The 21,134-nt window shown below is 41.4% G+C and overlaps 1 protein-coding gene and 1 non-coding gene across 4 annotated transcripts in view; one reads left to right on the forward strand and one right to left on the reverse strand.

Moving 5' to 3' along the window:
• MOCS1 (molybdenum cofactor synthesis 1) overlaps positions 1–7,441 on the reverse strand; it is a 29,962-nt gene extending 22,521 nt beyond the window's left edge. For 2 of the 3 annotated variants that reach the window (XM_064708914.1, XM_064708916.1), the window contains exon 1: positions 7,338–7,441. The gene's annotated coding sequence lies outside the window, so the exon portion shown is untranslated. Of the gene's footprint in view, positions 1–4,822; positions 4,842–7,337 lie in introns of those variants that run through there. The other variant, XM_064708915.1, reaches the window with a different exon arrangement.
• On the forward strand, positions 1,391–1,530 carry LOC135446401 (small nucleolar RNA snR44). The gene has a single exon (XR_010439797.1). It is a non-coding gene; the product is annotated as a small nucleolar RNA snR44 (small nucleolar RNA).
• Positions 7,442–21,134: the final 13,693 nt, after the last annotated feature.

The following is a 21,134-nucleotide window of genomic DNA, read 5'->3' on the forward strand; positions in this document are numbered from 1 at the left end:
TGCACTTCAGCACAAGAGAATCTGAAGGTGATGAAACACTGCATCTCTGCCTGTGTTCCTACCATATCCCATGTGCAATATAAACATGTTTTTAACAGCAAAACTGAATTATTGCTATATACAATTAAGTTTCATGACACCTGTCTTAATTTCCAACGAAGGCTTCCTGCCTAAAACCATGTAAGAGAATACCTCCAAAAGGCTTGTCTCAGTTAAGAGATTACATATAATGCAGGGCATGGTGGAACTGGAAGAGAAGTGTGTGATTCTGAACACCTGTTCAAACTGAATAAAAAATATCAGAATTAAAACAATTCCTTTATTAACTGTCATGAAGTGAATATTACAAGTGATTTCTTCTTAAAATGTTGGGGTTTTTTTTAGGCACAATGTAATACATTCTAGAGCAGCATGATTTTTAGGAAGTATGAGTATTTGCCCTCTAGAATGAGAGAGTAAGAAGGAGCTGCTCAGATGGCTGGAGCTCCTCTCCTAAGAAAACAGGCTGAGAGAACTGGATCTGTTCAGCCTGAGGAGGAGATAGCTTTGGGGAGACATTATCACTTTCCAGTACCTAAAGGGGACTACAGGAGAGCTGGAGAGGGACTTCTTACAAGGGTCTGTAGTGACAGGACAAAGGGGAATGGTTTTAAACTGAAAAAGACTAGATTTAGATATTAGAAAGAAATTCTTCACTGTGAGAGTGGTGAGGCACTGAAGCACTGAAACAGGCTTCCCAGAGAAGTTGTGGATGCCCATCCCTGGAAGTGCTGGATGGGCTTTGAGCAAGCTGGTCTAGTGCAAGGCATCCCATAGGAGTGGGCTGAAACTAGATGATCTTAAAGGCCCCTTCCAACCCAAACCATTCTTGACTTTTACGGCCACATTAGGTAACAAATATCCCAAACAGTAGCTGCAAACAAATACAATTCAGTTTATACCAAGTAACTTCAAAATATCAGTAGCATCAATGCCAGAAATGTTAATTACAGCAAGGTCTAAATGCAGGGAGTCTTACTGCCTTTAGCCCATGACTTTCCAATTACAATGTTGCAGCTCTCTTTTTCTGCACCTGTAAAGCACAGCTGAGACCACTCCGCTACTTTCAGATAATAGTTTGTTACCTTAAGTGAAACTTACAGTAACTGAATAAACTCTTATCACAGTACTGCAGAAAAACAAGAGTTTACCAACATACTTTTATCAGCTGGTGGATACTTGCTTCAGGCACTACATACAAACATCCAAAACCAACTCTGTTAAGTATTTTCATGTACTACATCAGAGTTAAATTAACATTTTATAGGAGGTCAATTTGGTAAGTCATGAATGAGGCCAGCTGCCTAGCATCACTATATAAACCAGAGAAAACAAAATAATTAAGGGAACCACCCTGACTGGGTCCTTGTTAGTTAACCACATACAGACATTTAACAGTCAGTGAATTTCATATCAAGTGAAAAGGCACATGTCAGTGAATTTCACATCTAGTGAAGAAAACACACATACAAAACCATTTCCTGTATACATGGTGTTCACAAAGTTCGTGCTGGTGTGCATGTGTGAATCAGCCGCAGCACTGTGCCTCAAGTTAAAATTGTGCTCATTAGTCTCAATAGGCTGCAGCAGGCAAAGGATTAAATAAAGTTTTGACATGAATTTAAGATCCAGAATTAGGAACCAAACAAAATGACACATTAGTAGGTTATTTAAACTGCTTATCTAAGCTAAAGTCATCACTCGCATCCAGTGAAAAATAGACATGAAATCTCCAAACATACCAAAATCAGAATATATGGGATGATGCCAAGGGACTGGGCAGGAACACACACAGCCACAGCCACCAGTTCCCTGGCCCTGGTTATCACTAGTGACCAAAGGAGCTAGTCCTGCACAGGATTTCCCTACAGCCCTTGCAAGAAATCCAGAAATGGCCAGCTAAAATGGTGAACCACCCAGGAATGCCTCCTCAAAACATTTTATTGTGAAAACATTTGTAAGAAACATTTGTGGGTGAGTGGAAGCCATAGAGGACCCTCAGTGATCAAATCAGCCAGACAGCAAAGGTTATCTGGGGAGAGACCCAACTTCAGCCACCAGCAGCAGGAGCAGCAATTTTGTTTCCAGCTGTGCTAACACCAGGCTCCTGCTAAACTTACAAGCAGGAGTAGTCATTCTTGGCAGCACAATCTTTTCCCTAACCTTTAAACAATCCACTATACTCGATCCAAACAGCTCTGTGGTAAGATAAGACGACCTTACTTTAGGAATATCCATAGCAGTGAGGAGCTAGAGGAGACAAGGGAGATACAAAGTGGCTGTTTCAAAGCCCAGAAAACATCTGTTTACCCCTGATAAAACTGCAGTAGTAGTTTCCAAGAAATTGCTTTTCTGCCGGAAGAAAGCAATGCCTTTCAGTTTCAGGGGCTGCAACAGCAGAGTCACATGGGGTGCAAGGCCAGCCCTGCCAAGACTTGGCCTTCCCTTCCTGGCAGCATCCCAAGTGTAGCTAGCAACCACTCTGCAGCCACACCCACTGCTCACACACTTCACCTCCCCTTCGTGCATGCAGCGTTCTGAACAAGTCATCTGGCTTTTAAACTCCCTGGGAAAATGCTCCAGCCTAGAGGTGTGTGGGTAGTGGCAGAGCTCTGCACAGCTTTAGGTTACCAAAAAAATCCTAAGTTGGGAATCCCTTGTTTTGATAGAAAAGCTGGCTCTGTTCCACTTATTGAAAGTAAGTGTTTCTCCAAATACAAGCCAGGTTAACTCAAAGAGCCCAGGTACATAGCCAGACTTCATTTCTTCATCTTCCTCAGTCAGAAAACTCAACCCTGAACAGACTAAATCTAAGGATATTTTAAATCTGCCAAACTCAGAAAAAACACAACACAAAAAAGTGGGTTTTTTTCTTGAAAATTATGCTGCTTTCTGGCCTGGCTGGATATCAGATGTTCTCCTTCTATTATTTTGGAAAGGTATTCACATTTGAGAGGGAAAGCACTCCCAAGTTTATTAAAATTATCTGAGCCACTCTTGTGGGAGCCTTCCTCTCCTGTTTCTTTCCCACCAATGCTTTTTTGCATCTTTTTCAGGATTGGGCTTCCTTACCACTCCACCTGAAGACAGAATAGTACAAACCTCCCACTTCCCAGTTTTAGAGTGTGCATTACAGGCAGGGAAAGAAGGGAAAAGTTGTTCTCCCTGGAAGAAAGGCAGGGGCAAATGAGGGGCACTTTAATGCTTTTATGCAATGAAAGACAAAATTGCATACTTTCAAAGACAGTAAAATGCTTAAAATAATTTCCTGTTTTCAGGAAAGAGCCCCCACTGGAGTGGGACACAGGAGACCAGTTCTCTTGCTGGTCTGTCATCCATTTGCATGGCTGCCATAGGTAAGGCAGCTAAAGTAAGAGGAATAACACTGCCCTTCATTAATTCCTCTAAAGTGAACTGTAAAGAAGCAGCATTAAAAGAACAGGCACTCAGCAAAGATTGGTCTCAAGAAACTTAAAAGTTTCTATTGGAAATTAGTAACTCTTGCTGCAAAGTTTTAGTACAGGGGAAAGAAAAATGTTTTACACAGCTACTAGAACTTATTTCCATTATTTTCTTGTTGTGTATAGTAATGGGTTTGTCTAGGAGGGAAGAATGACAGGAGATGGAATTTTTAAGCTATTCAGTTTCTGACCAGTTAGATTTCAGCACAGAGGAATTAGGAGATACCCATAAACCATAATAGCTGATACCCATCAGCCTGAACTCCAGCAGAGGTAGATCCTGTACTACCAAAACTGCTACTGCACCCAGCCCCAGCTCATATTTTTATCAATACCACAGAAAAGGCCAGTTATCAAAGATGAGAACTCAGCTGCCTTCCTGGTAACTCAGGACAAGGATGAAGCATTCCCTGGGATTGCTGCGCAAGTAGGATTCTCCAAAGGGGAAGAATAGGTTGAGGCTGAACCTTGTCACTTGCAGCCTTTGTGAGAGTTATTGGAACAGGAAGAAAGCAAAAGCCTGCTACAGTTCTCAGGCTACAGGAAAAAGGTTATTCAGTTTCCTGGAGTAGGAAAAGGTAGATGGGTGCTGGTATTTTAACATATCAATGCCCAATTAGATAACTTTTTCACTCAAAAGGGATATCTGTAACACATAAGTCCCCACTCTCCTCTCTCCATAGTTGACAGGAGACACTTCTGCACATGGGAGGTGTATGCCCTGTCACACAGTGCGCTTTATCCGATCCATGAAAAAACCAGGTTTATTCTCTGGGCTGTCAATCACATGCTCTATACTAGTACTGAAAGAATGAGTTTAGATGACTGCACCTAGCAGCTATATTTTGACAAGCTGTCAACCCTTCAGACCTGACAAGTCACCTGTGATTTCCAGGAGAACTATTTTAACAATGCAGCAGAATTGGAAGCTGTCAGCAGAAGTATCAATAACTACCAGGAACACCACAAACTGACAGATGCTAGAAAGGCTCAGTTAAACACAAGGGGGCAGACAACAGAATTCTTATCTACTAATCAAGCTGAAGATCAAGTACTATCCTTGCTCTACTCTTCCACCTTCACTTCATCCCCAGTGATATTTGTGTACTCTAAAGCTTGCAAAGATTTCTGCACAGGCCTCAGGGACTACCACAACCTGCATACCCATGACACTGTTAGTGCTGCTCCTGTACCCACTGGCTCTTCAAGCTCCTGCATTCCTGACAGGTTTGTGCACAGCACTGCTGTCCCAGCATAGCACCTAACACTGCTGCAGTGTCACAGACACAGCTCAGCAAGAGCTCTGCTCTTCCCTGCCTCACCTTTAGCGTCTTAGTCTGCAGGCAAGTGGTGACATAATGTCCTTGCTTCAACCTGGAAATCAGACAACCGCAGAGGCTGAAATGGGTCTAAGCAGGCCAAGTGCCAGAATGAGGTCTGAGCTGAGAAGTCCAAGACAAATGTTTTTGTGAGGGCTCAGGAGCTGCTGCCCAATAGCTGACCCCAAACAGCAGGCTCCCCTTGCGGGTACTGGCACGGAGAGCACTGCCCAGGGACTGCCACTGGCTGCCCACAAAACAGAGCAACAGCACACAGAGCGTTTCAGACACGACTGGCTGAGAATCAGGGCCATGTGAGGTCCTGAGGGCAAGCTGGACTCTCCACTTTATCCCAGCACTGAAGGCTTCATTGTGGCCACAGAAATTTTCAGGTGGTGATGTCTGGATTGCAGGCTCTACAAGAGCAGATGAAGAAAGATTAAGTGAAACTTTGTATCAAGACCCTTACTGCACATGATACATCTAGAGCAGAATTAAAAAAAAAAAAAACCATGATTTCCAGTTCTGTAGTAGAAATAGGTCATCGTACCTGATCATCTTAGTTCAAGAATAGAATCTGGACATATATTATCATGGGTACAAGATGGCAGGATGGCATCAAACTTCATTAAGTGTGAACTAGTCAAGAAAAATCCAAAGAAACACTTGCACACAACAGAACAACTGTGAAAAAGCTTTCAGAGTGCCTGTAGCTTCATGCCCTGTTCTAGTCTTGGAAAAAGGAACTCAACTCCGTGCACCCCTCCAAGACTGACAACTGCATCTCAAAAACCAAGATTCAAACAAGTAAATTGCTCACCACACACCACTAGTACAACAGTTGTACTGACCCCACTGTTTGCTACCCAACCAAAAGACTTCAAAGGGATGGTCTTGGACACAGCCTCCCAACTGTCTCCTGAACTGCCTGAGTTCTTCCTTCCATATCTGGAATGACCATTTTAAAGGGGACTGAAATATAGTCTACTGCTCTCTTCTCCCCTTTGCACACACCTCCTCCCCAAAACCTCAGGAAACTAAACAGAACCCATGAATACTTGCAGCTCCAGCACAGGAAACAGTCAAGCAGTATTCACAACTGTTTTGAGTGTTTGAATAGTCTCTCATTTGAAAGCACATTTCACTGTCCCCTATGGCTGTAACACTAATTACTTCTCTCTACAGATGAATCCCAGGAGAAACTGAGAACAGAAAGGAGCAATGAGTGTATTATCACTGTATAGTTGCTAGTCTGCAGTGCCTTTGTTTTTTACACTAGCTCGCTTCTCAAGCCCTGCAGGACATGAGCCAGTGGCCTGGCACACTTCTAATATTTACCGTACCACAAATGTGTATCCCCCAGCCCATTCTTCCAGGTACCATGGCTTTTTGCCCCTAAGGGACTTTCAGACGGGTGTTGTAATCAAGCTCCCTCAAAACTATTCCTGAACTACCCAATGTAAAGAAAGTAGTGAAAAGTAATTCTGATCCGAATTTATAAAAATGTTTATGGTCTAGGAAAACAACCAAACAAAACAAATTCAATAAGCTTTCTAGTTTTCGGAGTCAAGTAAGCATTCAATAAAGCAATGCACGAATCCATTTGGTCTCCTGTAAATAAGTAAGTGGCAGTGAATGCATTCAATTCTGGCGACACGGAGTCTGTCACTAGTAGCTTTAGCTTATTTTCTGTTTGTTGAAGCCAGCCATGCAATCGCAAGTAACTCAATAAATCATGTTCCAGCTGGGACTGCTCTGTGTGCCATGCCCTATTTCTGCTAGACAGTTACTGAACCTAGCCTTTCTGTGTAGCTTTTTCTTCTCAAAAACAAGAGACACCAAGAGACCGAATCCACCCGAGGGACCAAAAGTTAAACCGGGAGAAGCTGTATCAGGGCAACTCCTGAGGTGACTTCACGCCAGGACCAGCACAAACAGGTTCAGTGCGAAGTTCGCCTGACCATCGGAGCACAACCACCCAAAGCTGCCAAACCACTCGGGTTTTAACCCAGGCTGATCAAAGAGTGTTGTGTAATCTCTCCTTTGGCTGGGCAGGAGCACAGGACCAGCTCGGTCCATCAGACGGGTGTCCCACATACTTCCAGAGTAAGGGTGACATTTCAACAAACGAAGCATATACAGCATTATGTATTACTACACGTTTTGTTGACTCTTCCCTCCCCCCTATACACAATCAGGTCATGTTCACCGCACAAACCACCGGTCGGTCCGGGATATGTTGCAAAATTCTATGGACAGGTTGCATTTCCCGGGAACGGGCCGGCAGCCTCCGCCCGCGGTGCCCTAGACCCCTGCCCACCCCGCCGGGCGCTGCCACGGTCACCGGAGCGCCCCTCCACGAAACACATCCTCCCAGGGACGAGGCACCGGCCCGCCACTCAAACTCCCAAACGCCACCCCCAGTGGCACGGCACGGCGCGGCGCGGCTCGGCACGGCTCACCTCCCCCTCGCCCCCCGCCCGCACCGCGGCCCCGCCGGACCCCGGGCCCGCCTCACCTGCGCGGCGGCCGAGGCGGCCCTGGCGCGCGCCCCGCTGCTGCTGCAGGCGCGGCGCGAGGCCGCCCCGCGCGCCCCCCGCAGGAGCCGCCCCCACCGCGCCGCCGCCGCCGCCGCCGCCGCCATGCGGCTCCACTGCCCCAGCGCGCGGGGGGCGCCGCCGCCGCCAGCCCCGCGCCGTCACGCGGGGAGGGCGGGCGGGGGGAGGCAGCCAATCGGAGCGGCGTCCGGCGGCCCGTGCCGTGCTGCACGCCGGGAGTTGTAGTTCGTTCCCCTCATCAGGCGAGCTGGCCGAGGGAAGGGGGGAGGTTTCCCGCAAGGTCCCTCGACACCGCTCTGTACTCCCGGGGCAGCGGTACCGGGCAATTCACAGAATCACGGAATATCCTAAGTTGAAAGCGACCCACAAGGATCATCGAGTCCAATTGTTAGCCCTGCATAGGATCACGCCCAATAGTCACCCCATGTACCCAAGAGTATTGCCTCTAGAACGCAGACAGGCTTGGTGCCATGACCACCTCCCTGGCGAGCCTTTTCCAGGGCCCAACCACCCTGGAAGAACCTTTTCCTAATATCCAGCCTAAACCTCCCCTGACACAGTTTAATGCCATTCTCTCAAGGTCTGTCACTGGTCATTGGAGAAGAGATCAGTGTTTGCCTGGCTTCCCTGCCTCCCCTCTCGGGGAAGGTAATGGAAGGTGATGAGGTCTCCCCTCAGTGTTCTCCAGGCTGATCGGACCAAGTGGCCTCAGCCACTTGTCATATGGTTTCCCGTCAAAGGCCTGTCACCATCTGTGGCAGTTTCACTTCCACAAATTCCTCCAGGAATGCAAAACCAGGCCACCATCTCTGTTGGTGACCCAAGTCCCATGTCCCTCAGCAGCAAGGGCAAAACCTACACTGTCAGCCTTTGCTCTCTGCCTTTCCCCACCCTCACCTCAGCCCTCCAAAAGCCAGGTGTGGAGCCTGAGCTCTGACTGCTGGCTGCCATCAAGGGAAACACATGCATTGAGGGGCATGCATGTGAGACAGGTATCCCAGCAAGGCTGCCAGAGGACGGAAATCATGAATATCATTAGCTGGGGAACATCTGTGGTGGAAACAACTCCTCTAGTCAGCACCAGTCTCAAGTGAATTCTGTACAACCTTGTCAGAAGATAGGCACAGTGACTAAATGAAACATAATGGATCTTACGGAGCCCAAGAAAGCAATATTTCAGTTTTCTTGCCTTATGTAGTTTTCTCCATGCTCTCAGTGTTTCACAGACAAGGGGCTCATGATGAAAAGTCCAGTACCCTGATGTCCATCTCCAGATGAGGGTCTGCAATGGTCGTCCATTGCCAAGCTGAGCCAGAGCCACCTGTTCTGAACATACTTTTTACACCTGAAAGGAGTGGTTGGCAGGGTGCCCAAATTTTCCCTGGATCACCTTCCCTGAATCATGTCAGCTATTCTTCCAAAAGACATGTGATCCCCTGAATGACTTTTATTGCTCTCAGACTTGGAACTGTGCAGCTGTTAAGTGTTAAACTCACAATTCTACACATCATGCTACTGCATGATCACACTTCTATTCTAAAAGAATTTTGTTTTCCATTACAAAATTGCTGTGTCAGTGGTATTTAATTTGCAGCTACCGATTAAAAACACATTAGCAATTCTCTGCACAGTCTTAATCCTTTAGTGTTTGACCTGTGCATTACTTGTTGATGTTTGAATAACTATTGCTTGTGTCAGCCATTATTTCCAGACAAAATTATGTGTGCTGTTACAGGTTCAATTGTTTAGTCAGGTTATACTTAAATCTTTGCTGTGTAGCAAAACCCCTTCTGCTGTCCAATTCACTCTAGACTTTAAACTTTATTCAGTATTTAGACTGGTTACAGACTAACAGGAAAACTTAATACCGTATCGCTATTTTTTCCTCCCCAAAGCTTAAACCATTTGAAAAGAAATACAGACTTGACTGATCTACAATGTGGCTAAATATCCAGTCTGAAGCGATGTCCACCAGTGTGATGTCAAGGTAGCACGTGCACAGACCAAAACAGTAGACAAAATTTTGTTCAAATTACAATTTTCAAAAGGTGCAGAAACAAGTTTGATGTTGACATTTACAGTAGCTTTATGAAGCGTCGCTTCTCCCTGTAGAACTAGGATAACTGTAATTAAAGGATTTTCTGGATTTATTTGAAGAGCAAGTGATAATGACAGTTGAAATACAGAAGGCACTTTAGCTTCATATTAAATGTAATAATTGTTCAATTCAGTGAACTTCTCAGTTGCAAAAGAGGTTTAATTAGACGTGCAATCAGTAAAGATGAAAATTTGTTATAAACTCATCAAGAGAAAAAAAATATTGCTGGCTTCATCAGAATCTGCAGTCTAGTTGAATATGCTGGTGCTCAGCATATCTGAAAAGTTAAGAAATTAATTGTCTTTGCATACTTGAAGCCTTATATTTTTTTCAGTTTTCAGGTTGTACAAATATAGGCATGTTTCATTAAACCAGCATAAAATTAGCTTTTATACCTCCGAAGGCAAACTTTTACTCTCAGGAATATCTACTGCTGGTTTTCAGAAACACTTGTCCAGCATTAAATGAAGCCATGAAATAAGTGTAATGAAATAAGTGTAATGAAATAAGAGCATCTGCATAAGAGATGATTTCATTTCATTTCACTGGGGCACTGTCATGTCATGTCATGTCATGTTGTGTCATGCCATGTCACAGTCACGAAGAGTAAGCACCAGAGACAGCAGCTGGAGGTTTGATTTCTTTGCTTTTTTCAGCAGCTACCCAAAGGACTGGTAGTCAGAAAATAATGAAGGGTTTGAGGTTTGTGTATTTACTCCAAGATGCTGTGTGGTGTCATATCCTTGTGCTGTAACCAAAGCTGGGTGTGACATTCTATCCTGGCAAGATAAGGCCTATCTGCTTCTACCTGCAGGGCCCACTCTAGTGAGGCTCGAGACATTTAGGCAAAGCAAACTTTTGCCTCTGGTGTTTCAGTTGTCTTCTGGGCATCATGAAGACATTCACTTGTCTTTGACACAAGGTATTTATTTAGTCCAAATTTCAAAGAAAGACATTTCCTGCTCTTCCTGCTGCTGCCTTCCTTTCTGACTTCCAGGGGTCCTAGATTAACCCTGTCTTATTTACCTGCTTATTTGTTTCAACATTTTGCTGAATTCACACTTAATACCTTAGGGGTGGGTTTCTCTTGGCACTCCTACACATCCAGGGATTAGCTAACTTTCCCCAAAAGGCTCTGCACTGTGCTGTTTGTAAAGGTCTGTGTGCCTGCCAAGGGGTGTTAAACTCACATGGGCAATTAAAGGGCAGAGTCCTGTCCATATCCTCTGGGAGTGTATACCAAAACAATATAAAAATGAGAAGTACTGGACTACTTCCAGTGTTATTCATGCTTCAAATAAGCACTGAACAAAGTTTTAGAGATATGTTACTAATAAAATAATAATGACTTAAAAGTCTCAAGAGAGAGTTCAAGCTGTGAGCTGGATGCATCTGCCACGCTGAATAACAACTGCCTCATTGTAGAGACAAGACATCCATCAAGAGTTACTCAACACCTTTCTGAAACTTTGGGCCACATGCCTGAACAGAAACTGGGGCAAAGTGGAAGACCTGATCCTGTCCTCACGTGGAGCTGGAACACAGTCAGGACTCGTGCTGAGACTGCTGTTAGGAAAGACTGCATGGCTGTAAGCCAAGGGAAAGCCTCTGTATCCAGCTTCCTGCAAACTGAGCATGAAATAACAAAACTTGCAACACAAATTCACTGTTTTGTCTATCTCTTGCAAGAGCAGAACAACAGAACATATCCTTCTCCACATTTGTTACTTGTGAACAGCACAGGCCCTTCTTAAATGAAACTACTACAAAGAGATTCACTGTCAAACTTCAGGGCACATGTGAGGTACAAATGACTACCTTAGAATGTCTCACTGTTGCTCAGGATCATCATGGCATTTTACAGTTCAAAGCACACCACTGCATCATTCTTGTCTATGCTTAGAAATCCTAGGGAGCTGATACAGCAGAGGCTTCTGTTTGCTTTCCTCATTACATGCAAAGAGGAGCGAGAGCCTTCCTAGTGTTTCCTCCTGGTAGCTGATACAAAATAACATCTGCAGTTCTCTAGAACATGCTGCTTCCATGGAATTAAAAAGCATGTGTTGCAAAGCACACAGACTTACAAACAGGGATTTGGTAAATACCACTGCCAAGGCTGCCACAAAAGCAGATGCACTCACACAGATGCAGAAGAAATCAGAACAAATTGGTCTGAAAACAATTTGTATGGAACCAGCCATGCTGGTTAGCAAATATGTGTCAATGATGTCTTCACCTTTTCCTCCTTACCTTCCATGTGCTGGAGAAACCCTCTCTTCCCTCAGCTTATTACCCTCCTCCTTTTCTGCATTTCCTTTGATATCATTAATCTTTTCTGCTCACAATCATGAGAAAAGAAAAACTGGAAATTTAATATTGCTAAACCTAGTGTTGAAATTGTTTGCATTCTCTGTTTGAGCAGTATCTAGTGGTGTCCAGAGTAAAAGTCTGTATAATACTGAGAAATCCAACTGATCCTACACATTAAAGCAAAGAATATGTTTACTCTTCCATGCTTTTGCAAAGGCACACAACAAGAGGATTAAGGGAATTAAGAAATGTGTAAAAAGCAGAGGTTGATATAATTAGAAAAGGGGAAAAAAGGAAGGAAGAAAAGAAGAGCAAAAAGGGAGAAAAGGAAAGAGGAAGAGAGAGGAAGGAAGGGAGGAAGAGAGGGAAAGATTTTTGAGAGAGAGAGAGGGAAGGAGGGAGAGGGAGGGAAGGGGAGAGAGAGAGGGAAGGAAGAAGGAAAGGATTTTGATGTGAGTTTGACCTTATCATTTATGCATGACCATACCCTTCTCTCTTGGCTTCCTTCCTTTACATGAAATATCAACATCTCACCTTCATTATTACACAATTTAGCACTTTGTTTTCTTTATTTTTTTTTTTTTTTAATCTGGGGGTTGTGCACAGGACATCTACAAAACTTCTGTTTATCTGGAGCAGGATTACACAGTTCCACCCTTACTCAACATTCCTTGTAAACAGGCTGTTCGTGGGCTGATAACACTTTTGCTGGTCTAACTGTGTGCTTATTGCATTTAATGCCTGAGTACTGGGAGAAGAATGTAGGGTCACAGAACAACCCCATCCAATCAGATTGACATAGACATAACCAAAGGAAAGTTTTGACAAACTTGTACATTGTCTTAACCTAACTCTTGGTGGGCTTCTTCTGCCCAGGCAGCTCCAGATGTGGGATTGTGTTTAATCTGTCAGCATGCCTATATTTTCTTGTATTTGACAGAATTTAAGGGCATGGTAAAAGGAGGTACCTGAGTTAGAAAACACCAGGAGACTCTTTTTGCTTTTCTAAAGATGACCTCTACTTCTGATGCTCTGCCCTCTCCTCACATGAGTAGCTCCCATTGCTCCCTTCCATGTTAAAGAAATCCTGCTTAACTTAATGGACTGAAGTTAACTCTACTGGTTGTATGTGATGATCCTCCATGTAGCAGCACAAGTGACACTCCAGTAGTCATGCACAGGGTCAGAAAGATGATTCTCAATACTGAGAATTCTGCAGTATTTTGGACCCAAAAAAAATCATGGTCCTCCATTTTCCTTGAAGTGTAGATCCAGCTTTTGGTCTTCATCCACTCTAAGAGAAGGAATTACGCCTTCATTGCTCCAACAGAAACATTTAAGCATTATGTAAAAAAAGAAAAAAAAAATATTTTTCAATACTGGTATTGTCTTGCTCTCTTGAAGCTACTCTTGTATTTGGAACAGCAATTAATTTAGATAAACTGTGGGACATATGACCTGATGAAATGTGATTAGCATTTCTCATTTAATTTGCATCAAAGCAAGAAGTTTTATCAATAACAACAAAAAACCTCCAAATCCCAACAAAACAGTAAGCAAGATCAAAGACATCCAGGACTTTCTTGTGATGGAAGAGTTTTATGTGACTTGGAAATCAATTAAGTTCCATTAAGGCTCTACAGGATACCTGCCTTGCACTGTGCCTCTCACAGCTAGATTTATGTAGTGTTTATGGCCAGATTTTTAGTTTACCTAGGAGACAACTTTTTTCTTCTTGTTTCTTGGCTTAAATTGCTGTATAAAATACCTCGATTTCCAGTCTGGTAAGCATCTAAACAAGGTAAGTGAATCTGTAATAAAAATCACTCTGAGAAAGTTAGTTTTTTATCCAAAGAGATTTACCATGTTAAAAAATCAGAAGGCAGAAAACTGGAACAAAACAAAATTTTAACAACTAAGAAAACAAAAAAACCAAAAAAAAACCCCAAAAAACCCAAACAAAAAAACTCTCAACCAATCAACCAAAACAAAACCCCAAAACAACAAAAGAAAAAATATCACAGCATGTTTTTGGTCTGTTGGCTTTTTTTTCTTGATGCTTATATCAAAGACTTTTCCAGACACTGTTAAGTCACTTCCAGAGTTAGCATCATGCTTTAATTTCTCTTTGTCATTTCAGATTCCTTAAGCACTTCAGTTATTTTGAGTTCTTGCAAATCATAATAAAGAATTGTGATTCCATAAACCAAATCTCACTGTTTGCCTCTTTCACATCTTTGGCTATGATATTGTAAAAGAAAATAGAAAGGAGCTGTTTGTGTATTCACTCTGTTCTCTCATCTCCTCTTCCCAGTGTTTTCAGCATTGCCAGATTCTCAGCTGTGTTTCCAAAAAATAAAGGTGAAAATGTGACAATGCCTTGCAAGAATTTAATTTGAGCTTATGGAGGGAGGATTGTTACTTTGCTCTGCATTGTTTAGTTACTTAGATGGTGGAAATGTGGGCCTAGAGAAGAAGAGAATTCTGCTCTTCTGATTCCTTCCACTCACTTTCACATCAGTGATTACAAATAACATCTAAGATAACAGAAAATCAAGCCCTTGAGAGGTATCTGTAGTGTCTGAATAATGGCATTCAAACTAACCTCAGAGAAGCCAACAGGCATTGAGGCTTCAAGGGTTATGACAGCTATGTCCCACTGCATTGGAGAGGGGTAGGCTTTTTTGTCACGGGTTTTCTTTCTTTTCTTTTTTTTTTTTAAGCCTTTCTCTTACTACAGTGGTAGCTGCTCAGCCCTTGTGACTGGCTGGCCACTGGGCATCTGAAATACTCTCTTGTGGGGAAATGAGAATGGGAAAAAGGCATGCAGGACACTCTACTGGCCTTTTATTTCCACATGGATAGCGAAGTATTCATTGCAATCCCAGTCTTGGAAATCTGGTCTCCTGACCCAGTTATTTCAGCTTCAAATGCTGTGTGTGTAAAGAAAATTAATTATAAAACAAAGCACAAAAATGGAACAGGCTGATTTGATGCTGACCTGAATGGGCTCTTTTTTGTTGAAAAGTCTTCCCATCTTAGCTAGTGGAACACCTTTACTTTTTTTTAAGCTTGACACTTTGAGTCAAGTGGTTTCGTGTTGCTGCTCTTTGCAAGTTTGTTTTTTCCTCTGAAAGAAGAAAATAGCTTTGTCTTGATGAAGTCTTTCTGTTCCAAAAAGCATCCAACAAAGTTTGGCAGAACTGGCCAGACATTCTGCATCTTGCAGTTGTGCAAGTCCTTCATCTCAACATGCACTCATGAGATACCCATGAAGAAAGCTGAGCACTCTGAACACAGAATGGCAGGAAAGAAGAGAAAAAGGAGAGAACAAGGCCAAGGCAGAGAAGTGGGACTGAGATATGTGATTTTCATATTTACTTAAATTTCAGATATATGCTGAAAAAGACAACTGCAATCAAGAAACCTGGAGCCAAACACTCCTAAACATGACCTTGAAGTTTCTAAAATGATTCCGCATGTTTTCAATTAATTGCAATTGTTCTGTTAAACTTCCAGTGTGTTTTGACAAGAGATTGATTTCTCCACATAACTTCAGCTGTCTCTGCAGTGCAACAAAGTACCTTCTGAAAAACAGTGAGGGTACTTAAGATGTGAAGGAAATATGTACAAGAAAGACCATCAGTCCCAAGCTACAGACAAAATTAGCTGAAATTCCCAATGCTGGACATCCAAATCTCTCCTCTTGGATAATAATGTTCCCCTTTATTTTATTTTAATACCAGAGTTATAGGGTATTCCCCTCAACAGCCAATCCCTATGTTAAAGTTGCAAAACCAAGTAATTTGAGACAAAACAAATAGTACCAGTTTTGGCATCCTTCTCTGAATGCTCTTAAATCATTTTCTTACATACATGTCTTTCTCAACGTGTATGTGTCTTGTCTTTTCTATTCTCCTAAATTCCTCTCAGGACTTCTTGCCCATTTGTCCTGCTGTCCATCTCCTTTTCTAACCTCCTTATTTCTAATTTTCTATTTCTCTCCTTTAAATTCCTTCCCTCGCATCTACATGCTTTGCATCTCAGATGGGAGAATGAGATATGTGTTATCATGTGGGCATCTCTTAGTGAGCAGAAACAGATAGTCATAGTCACAGGAAAAAATTAAAACTCACTGCAAATATCTGCAGGACAGATAGCTTTCAGCCTTGCAATCTGAAAGATTCATGCATTTCACTGGTTAGGAATTCTAATTGCAATCTTGTGATGTCCCACTACTGTCACCTGGAAAAGTGATGTCTTCTAACTGCATTTTCCCCTTGTGTGCAACCCTGCCTCTGGTAAAAAGGATTGTTTATAACCTCATTGCCTGTAATTTCAGAAGACTGCGCTTGGAACATTAATTCCAGTCTGGAAATTTCACTTTCCCTGTCATATCTTTTGTTATAATATGTACACCAGTCTCAATGACAGTAACAGCAAAAAGGACTGTTACTAAACAAAATATCTCCCTTACTGGCTCCCTTCTTTACCCTAAATTTTCTGAGGTATCATGATTTAAACAGTCTGATCAAATTCTCAGATTTCATTATAATAACCTAATTTCTTTTATATTCACTCACTTCTATATGTTTATTTATACTTTTTTAATATTGGACAAAGTAATGAAGAATATGAAATCAGTTTAGTTCAGATTACTCCTTCAGTACTGAATTTTGAACAATATGTCTTTTTGAGGCAAACAAAAAAGTAACTCTATGTATCATTTCTCAGCAGTCCAGAGGAACTCCTTTTTCAGTTTACACATCTTAAGAAAGATAACTGGCTTGAAAAGCAGCTTGTGGTGTCGGCAGGGTTTCCTAGGAGAAACTCTTTACAAGCTAGAGAGCTATCTATACTGCACAACACAGCAGGGCCAGGACCCTGCTAAGCTGAAGCTAATGGAGCAGATACAATCATAGGGTACACTGCCTGGATCTGCAGAGCTACCAGATCAGATCACATCAGATCAGATCAAGAGAAGCACAGACATAATGCCACAGCACCTGCATCCTAGCAAAGATAATTTGTGTGCATGCAGCTATACTCTGATTAAATTGTTCTGCTTCTGGTGCTACCATTTGACTGCTAACCCAGGAATTGTTGAATTGTGCTTTTGTGCTGCTAGCATAGTTTTGGAAGGATTGACAAAATAGCTGTAAAATGATCCTCATTAATGATGTGAACTAGGAATACTTGCTTAATTTTACTGCAGTGCTTGCTGCTGCCTGCTCTCATCATTATGACCTGACATGTGGGATCCCTCCAGCCCCTGGCCCACTTGTCAAGTGTGCCATTCATTTATTTAGCTCCTAGAGATGATGAATAAGTAATGTTGAAGAGAAACTGCCACAGCACTGTCACAGAGCCAAGGTGTATCCTAATGCTTCACTGCTCCAACAGCTAGATATGTGAGAGTCCAGGGCAGGGAACAGAATGTCACTGTCTGCATCCTTCACTTCCTGCATTGGTAATGTGATCTAATGACCTTGCAGTGTAGACCTACTATAGCACATCAGCCTGCAGGACCTTAGTCTGTGGGCTTGTACTTTGAGTAGCTATCTGGACATATTCTGAGGAGGCAGAAAGAGACTGACCTCTTGGTTGGTGGTAGCAGCACACAGAACTCCCACAGAGAAGAAAGATCCAAGCAAGAGCAGAGCAAGTCCTGCCAAAATCCTATTACAGGGAAAGTCATACTGAAGTTTTTGTGCTATAGCACTCTATGCCCATATCAGAGAACTCAGTACCTATCATGAAGAATGTAGTTGTGATTTAGCAAAATGCAGGATGAAAAAAGTTCAAGGAAATTGGGGGGGAGACATAAATGGAAAAAAAAAAAGAAGAGTGACCTCCAAACCTGCAGGATCTGGTGATAATAGCTGTATTTCCGCCCAACTGGAGTGGCACCACCTTCTGTAATCACAAACTAATAGTGAGTCATGACTGTTACTTCCATGTAGTGTGTTTGTGCTATCAAAACTCTTGACTGGCCCAGAAAATTCTAATCTAGAACATATCCTTAATAAAGCACTCCCTTTAAGGTAATTAATAGGTGAGAAAAATCAAAACCAAACAAAGCCTCTGTTACTTTAAAAGGATAAAACAGAGCTGTAGGGTTGAATGAAACATTCTGACCTTACCTCATTTGACTATGTTATCTTTGGACTGTAAAGCTGGATGCCTTGAGAGAGTATTTGGTGCTTATGTCTGTAGTGAGACTTTGAATGTTGTGAGTGTTTGCAGTTTTTCCTGCAACATATTTCCTCCTCTTTTTTTTTTTTTTTTCTTTTTAATACTGTTGACAGTGAGTCCTGGAGGCTCAGCTGCCCAACAGGGCTGTAAACTCTCAATGCTGTTAGACATGGAACATATTTTCATCAACTTTCTACATGATCCAATAATTTCCTTGCACATTATCCAGTATGAAGAGAGAAGAAAATCTTCTTCTGCACCTTGGTAACTGGTCAGAGATTCATTCTAAGATACTTCCTTCCAAAAGATTAAGTCCAAACTTTGCCTTATATATTAAAAAAACATTATTTCACAATACATTGACTGCTGGAAATATCTTTTCTGATATGATCCCAAAAAGTACTTTTTCTTTTTGAAGACCATATCATGTTGGCAGTATTAGACAGACTATGACTAACTAGTTAACACAAGGTCTTCTGTCATTTCAGCACTAAAGAAATTATGTATGTGTGATGATGTATGATATAAAAGTACGACCTGCCGTTTTCTGTGATATAATTTAATCTCATTTCTAGTACTTAGGGCCACATGCTAATCCAGTTTTTACTTCTTCTTATCTTTTATTCAATATTTCCTATGGTTTTTTAATCACTGCAAAGTGTATGCAACAAATTTCATCTGTGCACCAAATTATAGAGCCAATATTATTGGTGAAAATATTTAAACAGGGAAGTTAGAAGACAGATCAAGGAAAACCCCACTAGCCATCTCTTTCTATGCCTTTTCTTTCAGCAAGATGTTTATTGTTTTTACATAGTGCTTAATGAGCTGAGATCAGACTAACAGATCAGTTGTCTGAATCATACCTCTACTCTCTTTTTATATAGAAAATATAAATAACCTTTTCTCAAATCTCGTGGAACCATTTAAGACTAGAATGGATAGCATTTTAAATAACTTTGCCACCAGCCTGGGATCAACTATTTCCCTGTTGAATAGGCAGTTTCTAGATTTATTCTTTCATATTAACAGTCTTGCCCTTACTGCACTTTCTATAAGAATGTGTACTTAGAACAGAGAGCAACATATTACTGACTGTTTGCTCATGTATCAGTTATCTTCAGCCCATACTATCCTTATATATAGCAGCACCACTTGTTTCATGTGTTAGTTTTTATTTATACAAATAAGCAACATTTTTCCATTTATTTTTGTAAACACTGCACATTAATGTTTTCCAGCTCATTTTCTACTTTCATTTTTTGGATTTCCAAAGCATAACTTTCTTTTCTGGTCAAAGCTTTCTTCCTCACAAAATTCTTATTCCTAATATTCTTGTAAATCTTATCTTCAAAGGTGATCCTTATGGATTTTTCCCCTTTACTGGGATGTAAATGACCCAGTTTGGATAAGAGATATCCAAACTCATCAGAAACAAATGTGTCAGGTAAGGTACTGCAGGAGTAGGTACAGAAGGGAAATAACAATTGTCTTACTTCCATGAGTAAATCACTTTTCATTTTTTTAAATAGGAAAAAGAATCCTTTCTATTCAGTATATTGTATGCCTGTGCTTCAGCAAATTTATCTCTCAAAATCTGTCCTATTAAACTAAATAATTAAGGACTTTAAATAATTTCCTTAATGATCAGTATAAGCAGTTATTAGATTATTTTATAATATCCATATAGAAAGAAACTGTAACTAGAAGCCATTGTTATTGTTTTAGGGACTTGTGGCAAAAAAAAATAAATTAAATCTGTTGTGCACCAGATTAAGAATTCTAGAACAAACTAATATTTAGGTCCTTTTGCTCTTTTCAATGGAGAGTGTACTCTGACATTTTGGTCAGCATCTTCCTCTAACAAAGATTCAAAATCTCTTCCCAACTCTCATGGCCAAGTATCTTTTTTATAAAATTTTACTATGTTTTTTATGGTTGGTTTTTTTTTTTGGTTGGTTTTTGGTTTTTTGGGGTTTTTTTTCCCTTTTGTTTTCTTTTGGTTTTGTTTTGGTTTTCTGGTTCCTTGGATTTTTTTTTTTTTAATTAAAGGAGATTCTGGTAATGCAGTGTGGAGTAAATGAAATATCAAAGTACTTTCTGACAACACAAAGGAAAAAAAAAAAAAAGAAGGTGGGGACATGATGCATTTCCCCTTACACTTTCCCTCAACTGTACTGTTTTTTAGGGTGCTCTGGCACAGTGCTTCTCTGGCCTGAGGAAGCAGGAGTCCAGAGCTTCCCAGAGCTGTCAAGAAAGTGACAGCTTAATGCAATATTGCATTAAGAAGGATGCAATAACTTCCCTAAGCTCTAGAAAAGCCTTTGCGTACAGTGCAGTTAAGGGAAATCAGCACCTAAGTTTCCAATTCATTGGAAACATTGAAATGCAGAGTAGTGTTACCTCTCTGGTTCAAACAGCTCACCTTGCCATACTGCAAAAACATTGGTGTGCTTAGTAAAAATTCATAGGACTCAGGTTAATTGCTAATATAAAACTTTCTGGGGGAGAAAGTTTGCATCTTGCTCATGTCTGTGGTAGCATTCTTTGAGGCATGGAGAATAAGATTGAAGGTGCTGGTACTATGAGGTCCTTTTCACCTGCTTTTCCTTCTTTCAGCTTCTAAAATAAATCTTCTGAAGTACCAAGCAGAGGACATGTGAAGGAGATAGCTGCATGCTGAGAAAGCATGGCTGACTGTGCTGTATCTGTCATTTTGACTTTTCTACAAGACTTTTGATAATAGTACAGAAAGAAGCATCTGTACAGTTTATAAGGCTAAGTAATTCTGGGCAATGGTATAAGCAAATCTTCTGTGCATATTGCAAAGAGACAAGGAAGCTGATATATCTAAAATGCCATCCCTAAGGAAAAAAACACACCCAAGGTATTCTCTGTTCTCTAAAGCATGTACTGCATTTTTCTCAAAGGCATTTTTCTAAACTCCACCTGAGATGAACAGCAACAAAGAAAACATTAGCCTGCTGTTCTTTGACCAAATATAACTATTAATGGTATAATGATCACTCAGTCATGAAGACTTTTCCATTACAACTCAAGCATCTTTTCTGAATGTAAGTGTATAAAAAGCCATCAAGTTCATAAAAGGCTCATTTTGTAAATGTCAAATTCCACTTTTTTATGCCAAGGTTTC

This window comes from Zonotrichia leucophrys, chromosome 3 (genome assembly GCF_028769735.1).
Source record: "Zonotrichia leucophrys gambelii isolate GWCS_2022_RI chromosome 3, RI_Zleu_2.0, whole genome shotgun sequence".
NCBI lineage: Eukaryota > Metazoa > Chordata > Aves > Passeriformes > Passerellidae > Zonotrichia > Zonotrichia leucophrys.